The 14,669-nt window shown below is 44.9% G+C and overlaps 6 non-coding genes across 6 annotated transcripts; all 6 read left to right on the top strand.

The window, feature by feature from the left end:
* Positions 1 to 4,031: 4,031 nt before the first annotated feature.
* Positions 4,032 to 4,113, top strand: TRNAS-CGA (transfer RNA serine (anticodon CGA)). The gene has a single exon. It is a non-coding gene; the product is annotated as a tRNA-Ser (tRNA).
* Positions 4,114 to 5,456: 1,343 nt separating this feature from the next.
* On the top strand, positions 5,457 to 5,538 carry TRNAS-CGA (transfer RNA serine (anticodon CGA)). The gene has a single exon. It is a non-coding gene; the product is annotated as a tRNA-Ser (tRNA).
* Positions 5,539 to 6,880: 1,342 nt separating this feature from the next.
* Positions 6,881 to 6,962, top strand: TRNAS-CGA (transfer RNA serine (anticodon CGA)). The gene has a single exon. It is a non-coding gene; the product is annotated as a tRNA-Ser (tRNA).
* Positions 6,963 to 8,952: 1,990 nt separating this feature from the next.
* Positions 8,953 to 9,034, top strand: TRNAS-CGA (transfer RNA serine (anticodon CGA)). Its single transcript has one exon. It is a non-coding gene; the product is annotated as a tRNA-Ser (tRNA).
* A 2,693-nt stretch (positions 9,035 to 11,727) lies between these two features.
* On the top strand, positions 11,728 to 11,809 carry TRNAS-CGA (transfer RNA serine (anticodon CGA)). The gene has a single exon. It is a non-coding gene; the product is annotated as a tRNA-Ser (tRNA).
* Positions 11,810 to 13,794: 1,985 nt separating this feature from the next.
* Positions 13,795 to 13,876, top strand: TRNAS-CGA (transfer RNA serine (anticodon CGA)). Its single transcript has one exon. It is a non-coding gene; the product is annotated as a tRNA-Ser (tRNA).
* The last annotated feature ends 793 nt before the right edge of the window (positions 13,877 to 14,669 follow it).

Raw genomic sequence — 14,669 nt, 5'->3', positions numbered from 1 at the left:
GAGTAGCGTCTGCACAAAATCCCTTAGAGCTAGATACCTCTCCTTGTCTCGTGGGATCTTCGTGGGTGTGAACTTGAACCGAGGAGGCCTCCTCTTGAACCTCCAAGAATGTCCCACCTTCAGAGTGTTCACCACCCAGGGATCTTTGATTATTCCCACCCAAGATTCCCAGTAACGGTGCAGTCTGGCCCCCACCTGGGAATCCTGAGTGGACGTCCCATCAAAAACGCTTTTGACTCTGCTGGGGACCGGATGAGGCCTTGTTCTTCCAACCTTTAGCAAAGGAGGCCTGGGTCCCCTTCCAATTCCTATTGAACTGTCGGCTCGGTCTGTACGATCTTGACTGCTGAAACCTGGTACTAGGGTTTCTTCTTGATGTCTGCTGCCTAAATGGCCCCTGCTTTCGATCTTGTGGGATCAGACCAGACTTCCCCCCAGTCACCTTCGAAATTGCATCATCCATCTGAGGGCCGAATAGGTAGGACCCATCGAAAGGAATCTTACACCAATTTGCTTTGGATGCCGCGTCGGCGGACCAAGGTTTCAACCAGAGAGACCTTCTGGCCGTGACGCTGTGTAGCATTGACCTGGCGGCTGATCTGATAACGTCAATCGCTGCCTCTCCCATAAAGTCCCCGGTTAGTTTTAGCTCCTCCAAAGCTTTTATTATCTCCTGCTTGTCTGCGCCCGAATTCAGGGCTGATTCCACATTCTCTACCCAGACATGAGTAGCCTTTGCCAAGGAAGTTAAGGCAATAGCCGACTTGCATGCAGCTCCTGCCGCTAAAAAGGCCTTCTTGACATCTGTGTCAATCTTTCTATCGGAAGGTTCCTTAAAGGCTATCGCATTTTCCATGGGGAGCGTCACGTGCTTGGCCAATCTGATGACTGAAGCGTCCACAGCCGGTGCAGTATCCAGTAGCTTAGCATCCTCCTGCTTTAAAGGGTAAAGCTTTGAGAATCTGTTGTTAAGAGAGGCCTTTTGCTCCACTTTACTCCATTCCTTCAAGATTACTTCCCTAATGACCTTCATGAACGGGAACGCCTCTGGTTGCTGGTCGAGGTGAGGATAGTATCTATCTGGCTCGTGAGCCGAACCCTCTTCCTCCTGCCAGTCAATAGCTGATTTTATGGCCGCTAGAAATGCTGGCACCAGCGTGAAACTGAAGCCTCCTTGCAGTGAATCCTCCTGAGGGAGGGGATCCTCCAATGGTGCCTGAGGAACCGCTGTCGCTGCTGGTTGTGGAGGTGCCATACTCTGGAAGGTGTCTCTAACCGCTTGCTGAATAAAGGCCATTACCTGCTGGTTATCAGAGTCTCTCTCTCTCCCAAGCTCCGCAAAACAGGCCTCACAGACCCTCTTATCTGGCATAGCTGGCTGAGAACAAGACCAACACTGATTTTGTATGGGCCTCTGAAATGGTTCAATGGCCTCAGACTGAGGCGAAATGTCCCAATCCCTACGGGACCTCTTAGGGGACCTATAATCATAACGTCCTCTGTCTCTATAAGAATAACGATCCCTACTTGGAGATCGCCTCCTTCTATTGTCTCTGGAACGCCTGTCCCTTGATCTTGATCTGGAGCGGTAATCCCGCCTCCTTGAGGACTCCTTCCGATGTCTCCTGCTCCTACTTCGGGATCTGGATCTACGATCTCTGGAGGACTTGTTCCTCTTGGCCGATCTATTCCGGGAACGACGGCTCTTGCTTCTGTCCCTTGACTTCGACCTGGTCCGCCGGGCCTTAGATGGGGATCGGTGCTTAGATACTGCCCGGCCACTTCCTCCTTCCCCCGAACTGCAAGATAATATAACATATACAATATGCTTCAATCACCTCCCTTTTGACTATATTAAGAAAAAGGGGAACTGCACTCTTTTACTGAACATCCCATGGGAGCCCTGTGCCAGGAAATTATATATAATGACACCATGTGCATAAACAGAAAGACTACATTTAGTAGTCTATACCTGTTAATGACCACCTCCTCCACATGCTCTCTAGGATCCATATCTCTGTTTAAGAGAAGGATTGAACAATTATTAGCCAACCTTCACAAAATGCGGGTAACGATATTGGCATCTTCTAAAAATATAGCAGATGACTTCATACCTTCTTCAGAAGACTCAAGCCCCCAAAGGAACGATCAGTCTGACCCACAGCGGTGTATGAGAAGAAAGATTCCGCAGTCCGGATCAGCAAGGTCTCAGGCAAGGCCTCAGCAAGGCTTCAGCAGACCTCCGTCAGGCTCCAGTAAGGCTTAGGCAAGGCTCCGCATCCAGGAGCAAACACACACAACTTTCTCCCCCAGGACGCCAGGAACAGCGCGCAGCCATCGCTCTGCGGCTTCCTGTACGCCCATATCCGGGCGCCCAGCCAATCAGGACCCTCCAACGCGAAATCTCGCCTCTCGCGAGATTTCACGTCACAGCCTACGCATGGAGGGAAGGAGGGAGGGAGGCGGCAAGAACTGGCGGCGCCATTGCAGCGTAGGGCAAGCCGCACTCCAGACACGCTGGGGCACATGAATGAGGACGACATTAAACCCTGTTTAAGGGTACAGACGTCCTCAACAGCGGGAGAGGCTGAACCCGCTGGGCACAAGGGAAACAAGTAAGCACCTGTAAATAAAAGATAGATAAAGAGAAAAAGAATAAAAAGAAACAATAAATGGAAATACAATATAGGCAAACTGTCCATTCGAGGACAGAAAAAAGAATGGCTGGAGGAGGGCGGAGCGGAAATCTTATAGGTGATCTGTCCTATCAGGTTCGGGGGCGGAGCCAATACCCATGTGTATGCCGCCATGTTTGGTCCAGGAAACAGTATTTCACCACACATGGGATTAGGGATGAGTTCTAAAGTGGTACTTTGCAATAGGTTGGTGTATTTGACAGCTCAGAACCATACCATTGTAATGGGAAGATTACATTTGGGTATTGACAATCTACAATGACACTGCATTTGACTTGTAGTTACCAGTGGTGAGTAGAAATAGTCAATGACATGTTCAAAAAATTGGGGGTTTGAACGTGCGTCACTAAGAAATGGCTGAAGGTCGATTTGATTTCTCCAGTTCTTAACTCTGTACAATTTAAAAAAGCCAGAATTTGGATCATCTCATTGACCATCATTAAATGTGAGTACATTTAAAAATATGCTATACTTCCTAGACCACACCTGGAATTTCCTGAGGTCTAAACCGAGACTTTGCAAATAGCTGTCCAGATCTCTGCAGACAAGTACAAACCCTGCTCAAGACAATTTTGGAATTTCACGCACAATCGAAAATTTGCATCAGGTCTAAAAAGGAAATTGAACCGTGGCTTCTTTCGTATTCCACTCTGGTGAGATATCGGTCTTGGAAAAAACAGGCTAGTTAAGGAGCTAGCTATGTATATTGCAAACAATTGAGAGAAGAGATTCTGGAGGCATACTTGTGTGTTTACTATGTGACAAGCTATTCAAATTGCTCATCACTGAGGAATTAGTAAATAGAAATTGCCGATAAGGGTAAGGACATTTCTTCTAGATCGTGTCCAGTTGCTGTTAGGTACACCTTGATTTGGGTCAATAAACGCATTCAAAGGAATACTGATCATGTTATGCCTCTATCTAGCAAGACTTTGTAGACTTATTTGGAAGTTGTTTGCAGCTATGCTGAAACTTTTCATACCTGGTTTGAAGAAACTGACTTCTCCACACTGCAGAAATGCAAACAGTCACAGGAATATTCATCATTTTATGCCTATAACTGGCAATATTGTATTGATGTGTTTGGAGTAGTTTTTTGTTGCAGTAATTCTAAAAACCTTCATACTAAGTTTGAGGAAACTGGTGTCTCCCCATGACTTGAACCACCACAAGTCTCAGCAGAGTTTCATTTTTATTTGCGCAATGCTGAAAACTGTCACACCTGGTTTAAGGAAACAGCTGTTTCCAGAGTACCTGAAGCCACCTTAGGCCTAGCAAAATGTTTCTGCAAGTGACAAAGTATTTTTAAAGTGTAATTTGTACAGCAGCAAGCAAGCTGTGATGGCCGAGTGGTTAAGGCGTTGGACTCGAAATCCAACGGGATAGTCCTGCGCAGGTTCAAATCCTGCTCACAGCTCTCTGGGTATTTTAATAGCAATCAGACCAAAGCATTTGCATTTCACTACAATAGATTAACTAAGTAAAGCTTTGGCACCAACCAGAGACACTAAATAAGTGTTGTACTGATTGCGGGTAAATGAAGGGAAAAATATACAGTATTTCACCACACATGGGATTAGGGATGAGTTCTAAAGTGGTACTTTGCAATAGGTTGGTGTATTTGACAGCTCAGAACCATACCATTGTAATGGGAAGATTACATTTGGGTATTGACAATCTACAATGACACTGCATTTGACTTGTAGTTACCAGTGGTGAGTAGAAATAGTCAATGACATGTTCAAAAAATTGGGGGTTTGAACGTGCGTCACTAAGAAATGGCTGAAGGTCGATTTGATTTCCCCAGTTCTTAACTCTGTACAATTTAAAAAAGCCATAATTTGGATCATCTCATTGACCATCATTAAATGTGAGTACATTTAAAAATATGCTATACTTCCTAGACCACACCTGGAATTTCCTGAGGTCTAAACCGAGACTTCGCAAATAGCTGTCCAGATCTCTGCAGACAAGTACAAACCCTGCTCAAGACAATTTTGGAATTTCACGCACAATCGAAAATTTGCATCAGGTCTAAAAAGGAAATTGAACCGTGGCTTCTTTCGTATTCCACTCTGGTGAGATATCGGTCTTGGAAAAAACAGGCTAGTTAAGGAGCTAGCTATGTATATTGCAAACAATTGAGAGAAGAGATTCTGGAGGCATACTTGTGTGTTTACTATGTGACAAGCTATTCAAATTGCTCATCACTGAGGAATTAGTAAATAGAAATTGCCGATAAGGGTAAGGACATTTCTTCTAGATCGTGTCCAGTTGCTGTTAGGTACACCTTGATTTGGGTCAATAAACGCATTCAAAGGAATACTGATCATGTTATGCCTCTATCTAGCAAGACTTTGTAGACTTATTTGGAAGTTGTTTGCAGCTATGCTGAAACTTCTCATACCTGGTTTGAAGAAACTGACTTCTCCACACTGCAGAAATGCAAACAGTCACAGGAATATTCATCATTTTATGCCTATAACTGGCAATATTGTATTGATGTGTTTGGAGTAGTTTTTTGTTGCAGTAATTCTAAAAACCTTCATACTAAGTTTGAGGAAACTGGTGTCTCCCCATGACTTGAACCACCACAAGTCTCAGCAGAGTTTCATTTTTATTTGCGCAATGCTGAAAACTGTCACACCTGGTTTAAGGAAACAGCTGTTTCCAGAGTACCTGAAGCCACCTTAGGCCTAGCAAAATGTTTCTGCAAGTGACAAAGTATTTTTAAAGTGTAATTTGTACAGCAGAAAGCAAGCTGTGATGGCCGAGTGGTTAAGGCGTTGGACTCGAAATCCAACGGGATATTCCTGCGCAGGTTCAAATCCTGCTCACAGCGCTCTGGGTATTTTAATAGCAATCAGACCAAAGCATTTGCATTTCACTACAATAGATTAACTAAGTAAAGCTTTGGCACCAACCAGAGACACTAAATAAGTGTTGTACTGATTGCGGGTAAATGAAGGGAAAAATATACAGTATTTCACCACACATGGGATTAGGGATGAGTTCTAAAGTGGTACTTTGCAATAGGTTGGTGTATTTGACAGCTCAGAACCATACCATTGTAATGGGAAGATTACATTTGGGTATTGACAATTTACAATGACACTGCATTTGACTTGTAGTTACCAGTGGTGAGTAGAAATAGTCAATGACATGTTCAAAAAATTGGGGGTTTGAAAGTGCGTCACTAAGAAATGGCTGAAGGTCGATTTGATTTCCCCAGTTCTTAACTCTGTACAATTTAAAAAAGCCAGAATTTGGATCATCTCATTGACCATCATTAAATGTGAGTACATTTAAAAATATGCTATACTTCCTAGACCACACTTGGAATTTCCTGAGGTCTAAACCGAGACTTTGCAAATAGCTGTCCAGATCTCTGCAGACAAGTACAAACCCTGCTCAAGACAATTTTGGAATTTCACGCACAATCGAAAATTTGCATCAGGTCTAAAAAGGAAATTGAACCGTGGCTTCTTTTGTATTCCACTCTGGTGAGATATCGGTCTTGGGAAAAACAGGCTAGTTCAGGAGCTAGCTACGTATATTGCAAACAATTGAGAAAAGAGATTCTGGAGGCATACTTGTGTGTTTACTATGTGACAAGCTATTCAAATTGCTCATCACTGAGGAATTAGTAAATAGAAATTGCCGATAAGGGTAAGGACATTTCTTCTAGATCGTGTCCAGTTGCTGTTAGGTACACCTTGATTTGGGTCAATAAACGCATTCAAAGGAATACTGATCATGTTATGCCTCTATCTAGCAAGACTTTGTAGACTTATTTGGAAGTTGTTTGCAGCTATGCTGAAACTTTTCATACCTGGTTTGAAGAAACTGACTTCTCCACACTGCAGAAATGCAAACAGTCACAGGAATATTCATCATTTTATGCCTATAACTGGCAATATTGTATTGATGTGTTTGGAGTAGTTTTTGTTGCATTAATTCTAAAAACCTTCATACTAAGTTTGAGGAAACTGGTGTCTCCCCATGACTTGAACCACCACAAGTCTCAGCAGAGTTTCATTTTTATTTGCGCAATGCTGAAAACTGTCACACCTGGTTTAAGGAAACGTCTGTTTCCAGAGTACCTGAAGCCACCTTAGGCCTAGTAAAATGTTTCTGGAAGTGACAAAGTATTTTTAAAGTGTAATTGGTACAGCAGAAAGCAAGCTGTGATGGCCGAGTGGTTAAGGCATTGGTCTCGAAATCCAATGGGATATTCCTGCGCAGGTTCAAATCCTGCTCACAGCGCTCTGGGTATTTTAATAGCAATCAGACCAAAGCATTTGCATTTCACTACAATAGATTAACTAAGTAAAGCTTTGGCACCAACCTGAGACACTAAATAAGTGTTGTACTGATTGCGGGTAAATGAAGGGAAAAATATACAGTATTTCACCACACATGGGATTAGGGATGAGTTCTAAAGTGGTACTTTGCAATAGGTTGGTGTATTTGACAGCTCAGAACCATACCATTGTAATGGGAAGATTACATTTGGGTATTGACAATCTACAATGACACTGCATTTGACTTGTAGTTACCAGTGGTGAGTAGAAATAGTCAATGACATGTGCAAAAAATTGGGGGTTTGAAAGTGCGTCACTAAGAAATGGCTGAAGGTCGATTTGATTTCCCCAGTTCTTAACTCTGTACAATTTAAAACAAGCCAGAATTTGGATCATCTCATTTACCTTCATTAGATGTGAGTACATTTAAAAATATGCTATACTTCCTAGACCACACCTGGAATTTCCAGAGGTCTAAACCGAGACTTTGCAAATAGCTGTCCAGATCTCTGCAGACAAGTACAAACCCTGCTCAAGACAATTTTGGAATTTCACGCACAATCAAAAATTTGCACCAGGTCTAAAAAGGAAATTGAACCGTGGCTTCTTTCGTATTCCACTCTGGTGAGATATCGGTCTTGTAAAAAACAGGCTAGTTCAGGAGCTAGCTACGTATATTTTTAATAATTGAGAGAAGAGATTCTGGAGGCATACTTGTGTGTTTACTATGTGACAAGCTATTCAAATTGCTCATCACTGAGGAATTAGTAAATAGAAATTGCCAATAAGGGTAAGGACAATTCTTCTAGATCGTGTCCAGTTGCTGTTAGGTACACCTTGATTTGGGTCAATAAACGCATTCAAAGGAATACTGATCATGTTATGCCTCTATCTAGCAAGACTTTGTAGACTTATTTGGAAGTTGTTTGCAGCTATGCTGAAACTTTTCATACCTGGTTTGAAGAAACTGACTTCTCCACACTGCAGAAATGCAAACAGTCACAGGAATATTCATCATTTTATGCCTATAACTGGCAATATTGTATTGATGTGTTTGGAGTAGTTTTTGTTGCAGTAATTCTAAAAACCTTCATACTAAGTTTGAGGAAACTGGTGTCTCCCCATGACTTGAACCACCACAAGTCTCAGCAGAGTTTCATTTTTATTTGCGCAATGCTGAAAACTGTCACACCTGGTTTAACCACTTGATGACCCACCCTTTACCCCCCCTTAAGGACCAGCGCTGGTTTGATTGATCTGTGCTGGGTGGGCTCTGCAGCCCCCAGCACAGATCAGGGTGCAGGCAGGGAGATCAGATTGCCCCCCTTTTTTCCCCCCTATGGGGATGATGCGCTGGGGGGGTCTGATCTCTCCTGCCTGCTGTGGGTGGCGGGGGGGGGGGGCACCTCAAAGCCCCCCTCCGCGGCGAAATTCCCCCTCCCTCTCCTACCTGCTGCCTCCCCCTGGTGTTCCGGGCTGCACAGGACGCTATCCGTCCTGTGCAGCCAGTGACAGGATGTGGTCTGTCACATGGCGGCGATCCCCGGCCGCTGATTGGCCGGGGATCGCCGATCTGCCTTACGGCGCTGCTGCGCAGCAGCGCCGTACAAATGTAAACAAAGCGGATTATTTCCGCTTGTGTTTACATCTAGCCTGCGAGCCGCCATCGGCGGCCCGCAGGCTATTCACGGAGCCCCCCGCCGTGATTTGACAGGAAGCAGCCGCTCGTACGAGCGGCTGCTTCCTGATTAATTAGGCCTGCAGCTGGCGACGCAGTACTGCGTCGCTGGTCCTGCAGCTGCCACTTTGCCGACGCACGTTATGAGTGTGCGGTCGGCAAGTGGTTAAGGAAACGGCTGTTTCCAGAGTACCTGAAGCCACCTTAGGCCTAGCAAAATGTTTCTGGAAGTGACAAAGTATTTTTAAAGTGTAATTTGTACTGCAGAAAAAAAGCTGTGATGGCCGAGTGGTTAAGGCGTTGGACTCGAAATCCAATGGGATATTCCCGCGCAGGTTCAAATCCTGCTCACAGCGCTCTGGGTATTTTAATAGCAATCAGACCAAAGCATTTGCATTTCACTACAATAGATTAACTAAGTAAAGCTTTGGCACCAACCAGAGACACTAAATAAGTGTTGTACTGATTGCGGGTAAATGAAGGGAAAAATATACAGTATTTCACCACACATGGGATTAGGGATGAGTCCTCGACCCACACCAGTTTGCATACAGAGCCAACAGGTCCGTGGAGGATGCCATAAACATCAGCCTGTCATACATCACTGAGCACCTTGATAAACCAGACTCCTATGCTAGGCTCCTGTTCTTGGATTTTAGCTCTGCGTTCAACACCCTCTGCCCTGTCATCCTGCTCGATAACCTTAGGCAGCTTGGAGTCAATCCCACCCTGTGTGCGTGGGTCAACGACTTTCTTTCCAACAGAACGCAGCGGGTTAAGCTCGGAAACTGCTCCTCCTACGAAAAAACCACCAACATAGGGGCTCCGCAAGGGTGTGTGCTGTCCCCGCTACTTTTTTCTCTGTACACCAACAATTGCACCTCATCTGCAGACTCCGTCAAAGTCATCAAATTCGCAGACGACACCACTATCATCGGCCTCATCGACAACAGAGGTGAGCACGCTTACCGAAGCGAGATTGAGAGGATCAGCAATTGGTGCAAGGGAAACAAGCTCGTTCTCAATGCGACAAAAACTGTTGAGCTCATTGTAGACTTCAGGAAGCACCCCTCCACACTCTCCCCAGTCCTCACTGATGGAGATACAGTCTCCAGGGTGTCCGACGTACGGTTCCTCGGTACAACCATAACTAAGGACCTTAAGTGGGAGCAAAACACCTCCAGGATACAGAAGAAGGCCCAGCAGAGGCTATTCTTCTTGCGTCAACTGAAGAGATTCGGTATGCCACGCGAACTGCTGACCAGCTTTTACACCGCTACCACGGAATCCATACTCTGCTCCTCCGTCATTGTATGGTATGCAGGGGCATCCACCAAGGACAAGTACAAACTCCAAAGGGTAATTAACACGGCGGAGAAGATCATAGGCTCGCCCCTGCCACCACTGGACCTCCTCCACACAGCGAGACTGGGGTCGAGGGCTTCCAAGATTTCACAGGACCCCTCTCACCTGGGGAACCACTACTTCAAATTTATGCAAACAGGCCGACGTTACAGAACCATCTATTCCAGAACTACCAGGCGCAGGAACACATTCTTCCCTCAAGCTGTCCTCCACCTGAACTCCAACCCTCCCTCCGTCACCGTCCGCAGCACCTAGCCCCTAGCCAATGCTCGGATCCCTGAACTCTCACCACTCTGGGCAGTACTGCCCTTCACTCTAGCTGCCAGTGCTCTCAAATGAACTGTTCCCCAGTTTCCACAATCTATGCGGCTATACCTGTCTCGTTGTATATTCCTGTCTGTTCTTGTATTGTCTGTTATGTAAGAATGCCTATGCCATGTGTACCACAACCAATTCCAGGCACGACAACTGTCGTACTTGGCGAATAAAGTGATTCTGATTCTGATTCTGATTCTAAAGTGGTACTTTGCAATATGTTGGTGTATTGGACAGCTCAGAACCATACCATTGTAACGGGAAGATTACATTTGGGTATTGACAATCTACAATGACACTGCATTTGACTTGTAGTTACCAGTGGTGAGTAGAAATAGTCAATGACATGTGCAAAAAATTGGGGGTTTGAAAGTGTGTCACTAAGAAATGGCTGAAGGTCAATTTAATTTCCCCAGTTCTTAACTCTGTACAATTTAAAACAAGCCAGAATTTGGATCATCTCATTGACCATCATTAGATGTGAGTACATTTAAAAATATGCTATACTTCCTAGACCACACCTGGAATTTCCTGAGGTCTAAACCGAGACTTTGCAAATAGCTGTCCAGATCTCTGCAGACAAGAACAAACCCTGCTCAAGACAATTTTGGAATTTCACGCACAATCAAAAATTTGCATCAGGTCTAAAAAGGAAATTGAACCGTGGCTTCTTTCGTATTCCACTCTGGTGAGATATCGGTCTTGGGAAAAACAGGCTAGTTCAGGAGCTAGCGACGTGTATTGCAAACAATTGAGAGAAGAGATTCTGGAGGCATACTTGTGTGTTTACTATGTGACAAGCTATTCAAATTGCTCATCACTGAGGAATTAGTAAATAGAAATTGCCGATAAGGGTAAGGACATTTCTTCTAGATCGTGTCCAGTTGCTGTTAGGTACACCTTGATTTGGGTCAATAAACGCATTCAAAGGAATACTGATCATGTTATGCCTCTATCTAGCAAGACTTTGTAGACATATTTGGAAGTTGTTTGCAGCTATGCTGAAACTTTTCATACCTGGTTTGAAGAAACTGACTTCTCCACACTGCAGAAATGCAAACAGTCACAGGAATATTCATCATTTTATGCCTATAACTGGCAATATTGTATTGATGTGTTTGGAGTAGTTTTTGTTGCATTAATTCTAAAAACCTTCATACTAAGTTTGAGGAAACTGGTGTCTCCCCATGACTTGAACCACCACAAGTCTCAGCAGAGTTTCATTTTTATTTGCGCAATGCTGAAAACTGTCACACCTGGTTTAAGGAAACGTCTGTTTCCAGAGTACCTGAAGCCACCTTAGGCCTAGTAAAATGTTTCTGGAAGTGACAAAGTATTTTTAAAGTGTAATTGGTACAGCAGAAAGCAAGCTGTGATGGCCGAGTGGTTAAGGCGTTGGACTCGAAATCCAATGGGATATTCCTGCGCAGGTTTAAATCCTGCTCACAGCGCTCTGGGTATTTTAATAGCAATCAGACCAAAGCATTTGCATTTCACTACAATAGATTAACTAAGTAAAGCTTTGGCACCAACCTGAGACACTAAATAAGTGTTGTACTGATTGCGGGTAAATGAAGGGAAAAATATACAGTATTTCACCACACATGGGATTAGGGATGAGTTCTAAAGTGGTACTTTGCAATAGGTTGGTGTATTTGACAGCTCAGAACCATACCATTGTAATGGGAAGATTACATTTGGGTATTGACAATCTGCAATGACACTGCATTTGACTTGTAGTTACCAGTGGTGAGTAGAAATAGTCAATGACATGTGCAAAAAATTGGGGGTTTGAAAGTGCGTCACTAAGAAATGGCTGAAGGTCGATTTGATTTCCCCAGTTCTTAACTCTGTACAATTTAAAACAAGCCAGAATTTGGATCATCTCATTTACCTTCATTAGATGTGAGTACATTTAAAAATATGCTATACTTCCTAGACCACACCTGGAATTTCCAGAGGTCTAAACCGAGACTTTGCAAATAGCTGTCCAGATCTCTGCAGACAAGTACAAACCCTGCTCAAGACAATTTTGGAATTTCACGCACAATCAAAAATTTGCACCAGGTCTAAAAAGGAAATTGAACCGTGGCTTCTTTCGTATTCCACTCTGGTGAGATATCGGTCTTGTAAAAAACAGGCTAGTTCAGGAGCTAGCTACGTATATTTTTAATAATTGAGAGAAGAGATTCTGGAGGCATACTTGTGTGTTTACTATGTGACAAGCTATTCAAATTGCTCATCACTGAGGAATTAGTAAATCGAAATTGCCAATAAGGGTAAGGACAATTCTTCTAGATCGTGTCCAGTTGCTGTTAGGTACACCTTGATTTGGGTCAATAAACGCATTCAAAGGAATACTGATCATGTTATGCCTCTATCTAGCAAGACTTTGTAGACTTATTTGGAAGTTGTTTGCAGCTATGCTGAAACTTTTCATACCTGGTTTGAAGAAACTGACTTCTCCACACTGCAGAAATGCAAACAGTCACAGGAATATTCATCATTTTATGCCTATAACTGGCAATATTGTATTGATGTGTTTGGAGTAGTTTTTGTTGCAGTAATTCTAAAAACCTTCATACTAAGTTTGAGGAAACTGGTGTCTCCCCATGACTTGAACCACCACAAGTCTCAGCAGAGTTTCATTTTTATTTGCGCAATGCTGAAAACTGTCACACCTGGTTTAACCACTTGATGACCCACCCTTTACCCCCCCTTAAGGACCAGCGCTGGTTTGATTGATCTGTGCTGGGTGGGCTCTGCAGCCCCCAGCACAGATCAGGGTGCAGGCAGGGAGATCAGATTGCCCCCCTTTTTTCCCCCCTATGGGGATGATGCGCTGGGGGGGTCTGATCTCTCCTGCCTGCTGTGGGTGGCGGGGGGGGCACCTCAAAGCCCCCCTCCGCGGCGAAATTCCCCCTCCCTCTCCTACCTGCTGCCTCCCCCTGGTGTTCCGGGCTGCACAGGACGCTATCCGTCCTGTGCAGCCAGTGACAGGATGTGGTCTGTCACATGGCGGCGATCCCCGGCCGCTGATTGGCCGGGGATCGCCGATCTGCCTTACGGCGCTGCTGCGCAGCAGCGCCGTACAAATGTAAACAAAGCGGATTATTTCCGCTTGTGTTTACATCTAGCCTGCGAGCCGCCATCGGCGGCCCGCAGGCTATTCACGGAGCCCCCCACCGTGATTTGACAGGAAGCAGCTGCTCGTACGAGCGGCTGCTTCCTGATTAATTAGGCTGCAGCTGGCGACGCAGTACTGCGTCGCTGGTCCTGCAGCTGCCACTTTGCCGACGCACGTTATGAGTGTGCGGTCGGCAAGTGGTTAAGGAAACGGCTGTTTCCAGAGTACCTGAAGCCACCTTAGGCCTAGCAAAATGTTTCTGGAAGTGACAAAGTATTTTTAAAGTGTAATTTGTACTGCAGAAAAAAAGCTGTGATGGCCGAGTGGTTAAGGCGTTGGACTCGAAATCCAATGGGATATTCCCGCGCAGGTTCAAATCCTGCTCACAGCGCTCTGGGTATTTTAATAGCAATCAGACCAAAGCATTTGCATTTCACTACAATAGATTAACTAAGTAAAGCTTTGGCACCAACCAGAGACACTAAATAAGTGTTGTACTGATTGCGGGTAAATGAAGGGAAAAATATACAGTATTTCACCACACATGGGATTAGGGATGAGTCCTCGACCCACACCAGTTTGCATACAGAGCCAACAGGTCCGTGGAGGATGCCATAAACATCAGCCTGTCATACATCACTGAGCACCTTGACAAACCAGACTCCTATGCTAGGATCCTGTTCTTGGATTTTAGCTCTGCGTTCAACACCCTCTGCCCTGTCATCCTGCTCGATAACCTTAGGCAGCTTGGAGTCAATCCCACCCTGTGTGCGTGGGTCAACGACTTTCTTTCCAACAGAACGCAGCGGGTTAAGCTCGGAAACTGCTCCTCCTACGAAAAAACCACCAACATAGGGGCTCCGCAAGGGTGTGTGCTGTCCCCGCTACTTTTTTCTCTGTACACCAACAATTGCACCTCATCTGCAGACTCCGTCAAAGTCATCAAATTCGCAGACGACACCACTATCATCGGCCTCATCGACAACAGAGGTGAGCACGCTTACCGAAGCGAGATTGAGAGGATCAGCAATTGGTGCAAGGGAAACAAGCTCGTTCTCAATGCGACAAAAACTGTTGAGCTCATTGTAGACTTCAGGAAGCACCCCTCCACACTCTCCCCAGTCCTCATTGATGGAGATACAGTCTCCAGGGTGTCCGACGTACGGTTCCTCGGTACAACCATA

Source organism: Hyperolius riggenbachi, chromosome 3 (genome assembly GCF_040937935.1).
Source record: "Hyperolius riggenbachi isolate aHypRig1 chromosome 3, aHypRig1.pri, whole genome shotgun sequence".
NCBI classification, from domain to species: Eukaryota; Metazoa; Chordata; class Amphibia; order Anura; family Hyperoliidae; genus Hyperolius; species Hyperolius riggenbachi.
Note: the sequence above shows the minus strand (reverse complement) of the source record. Positions and strands in the feature narration are given on the sequence as shown.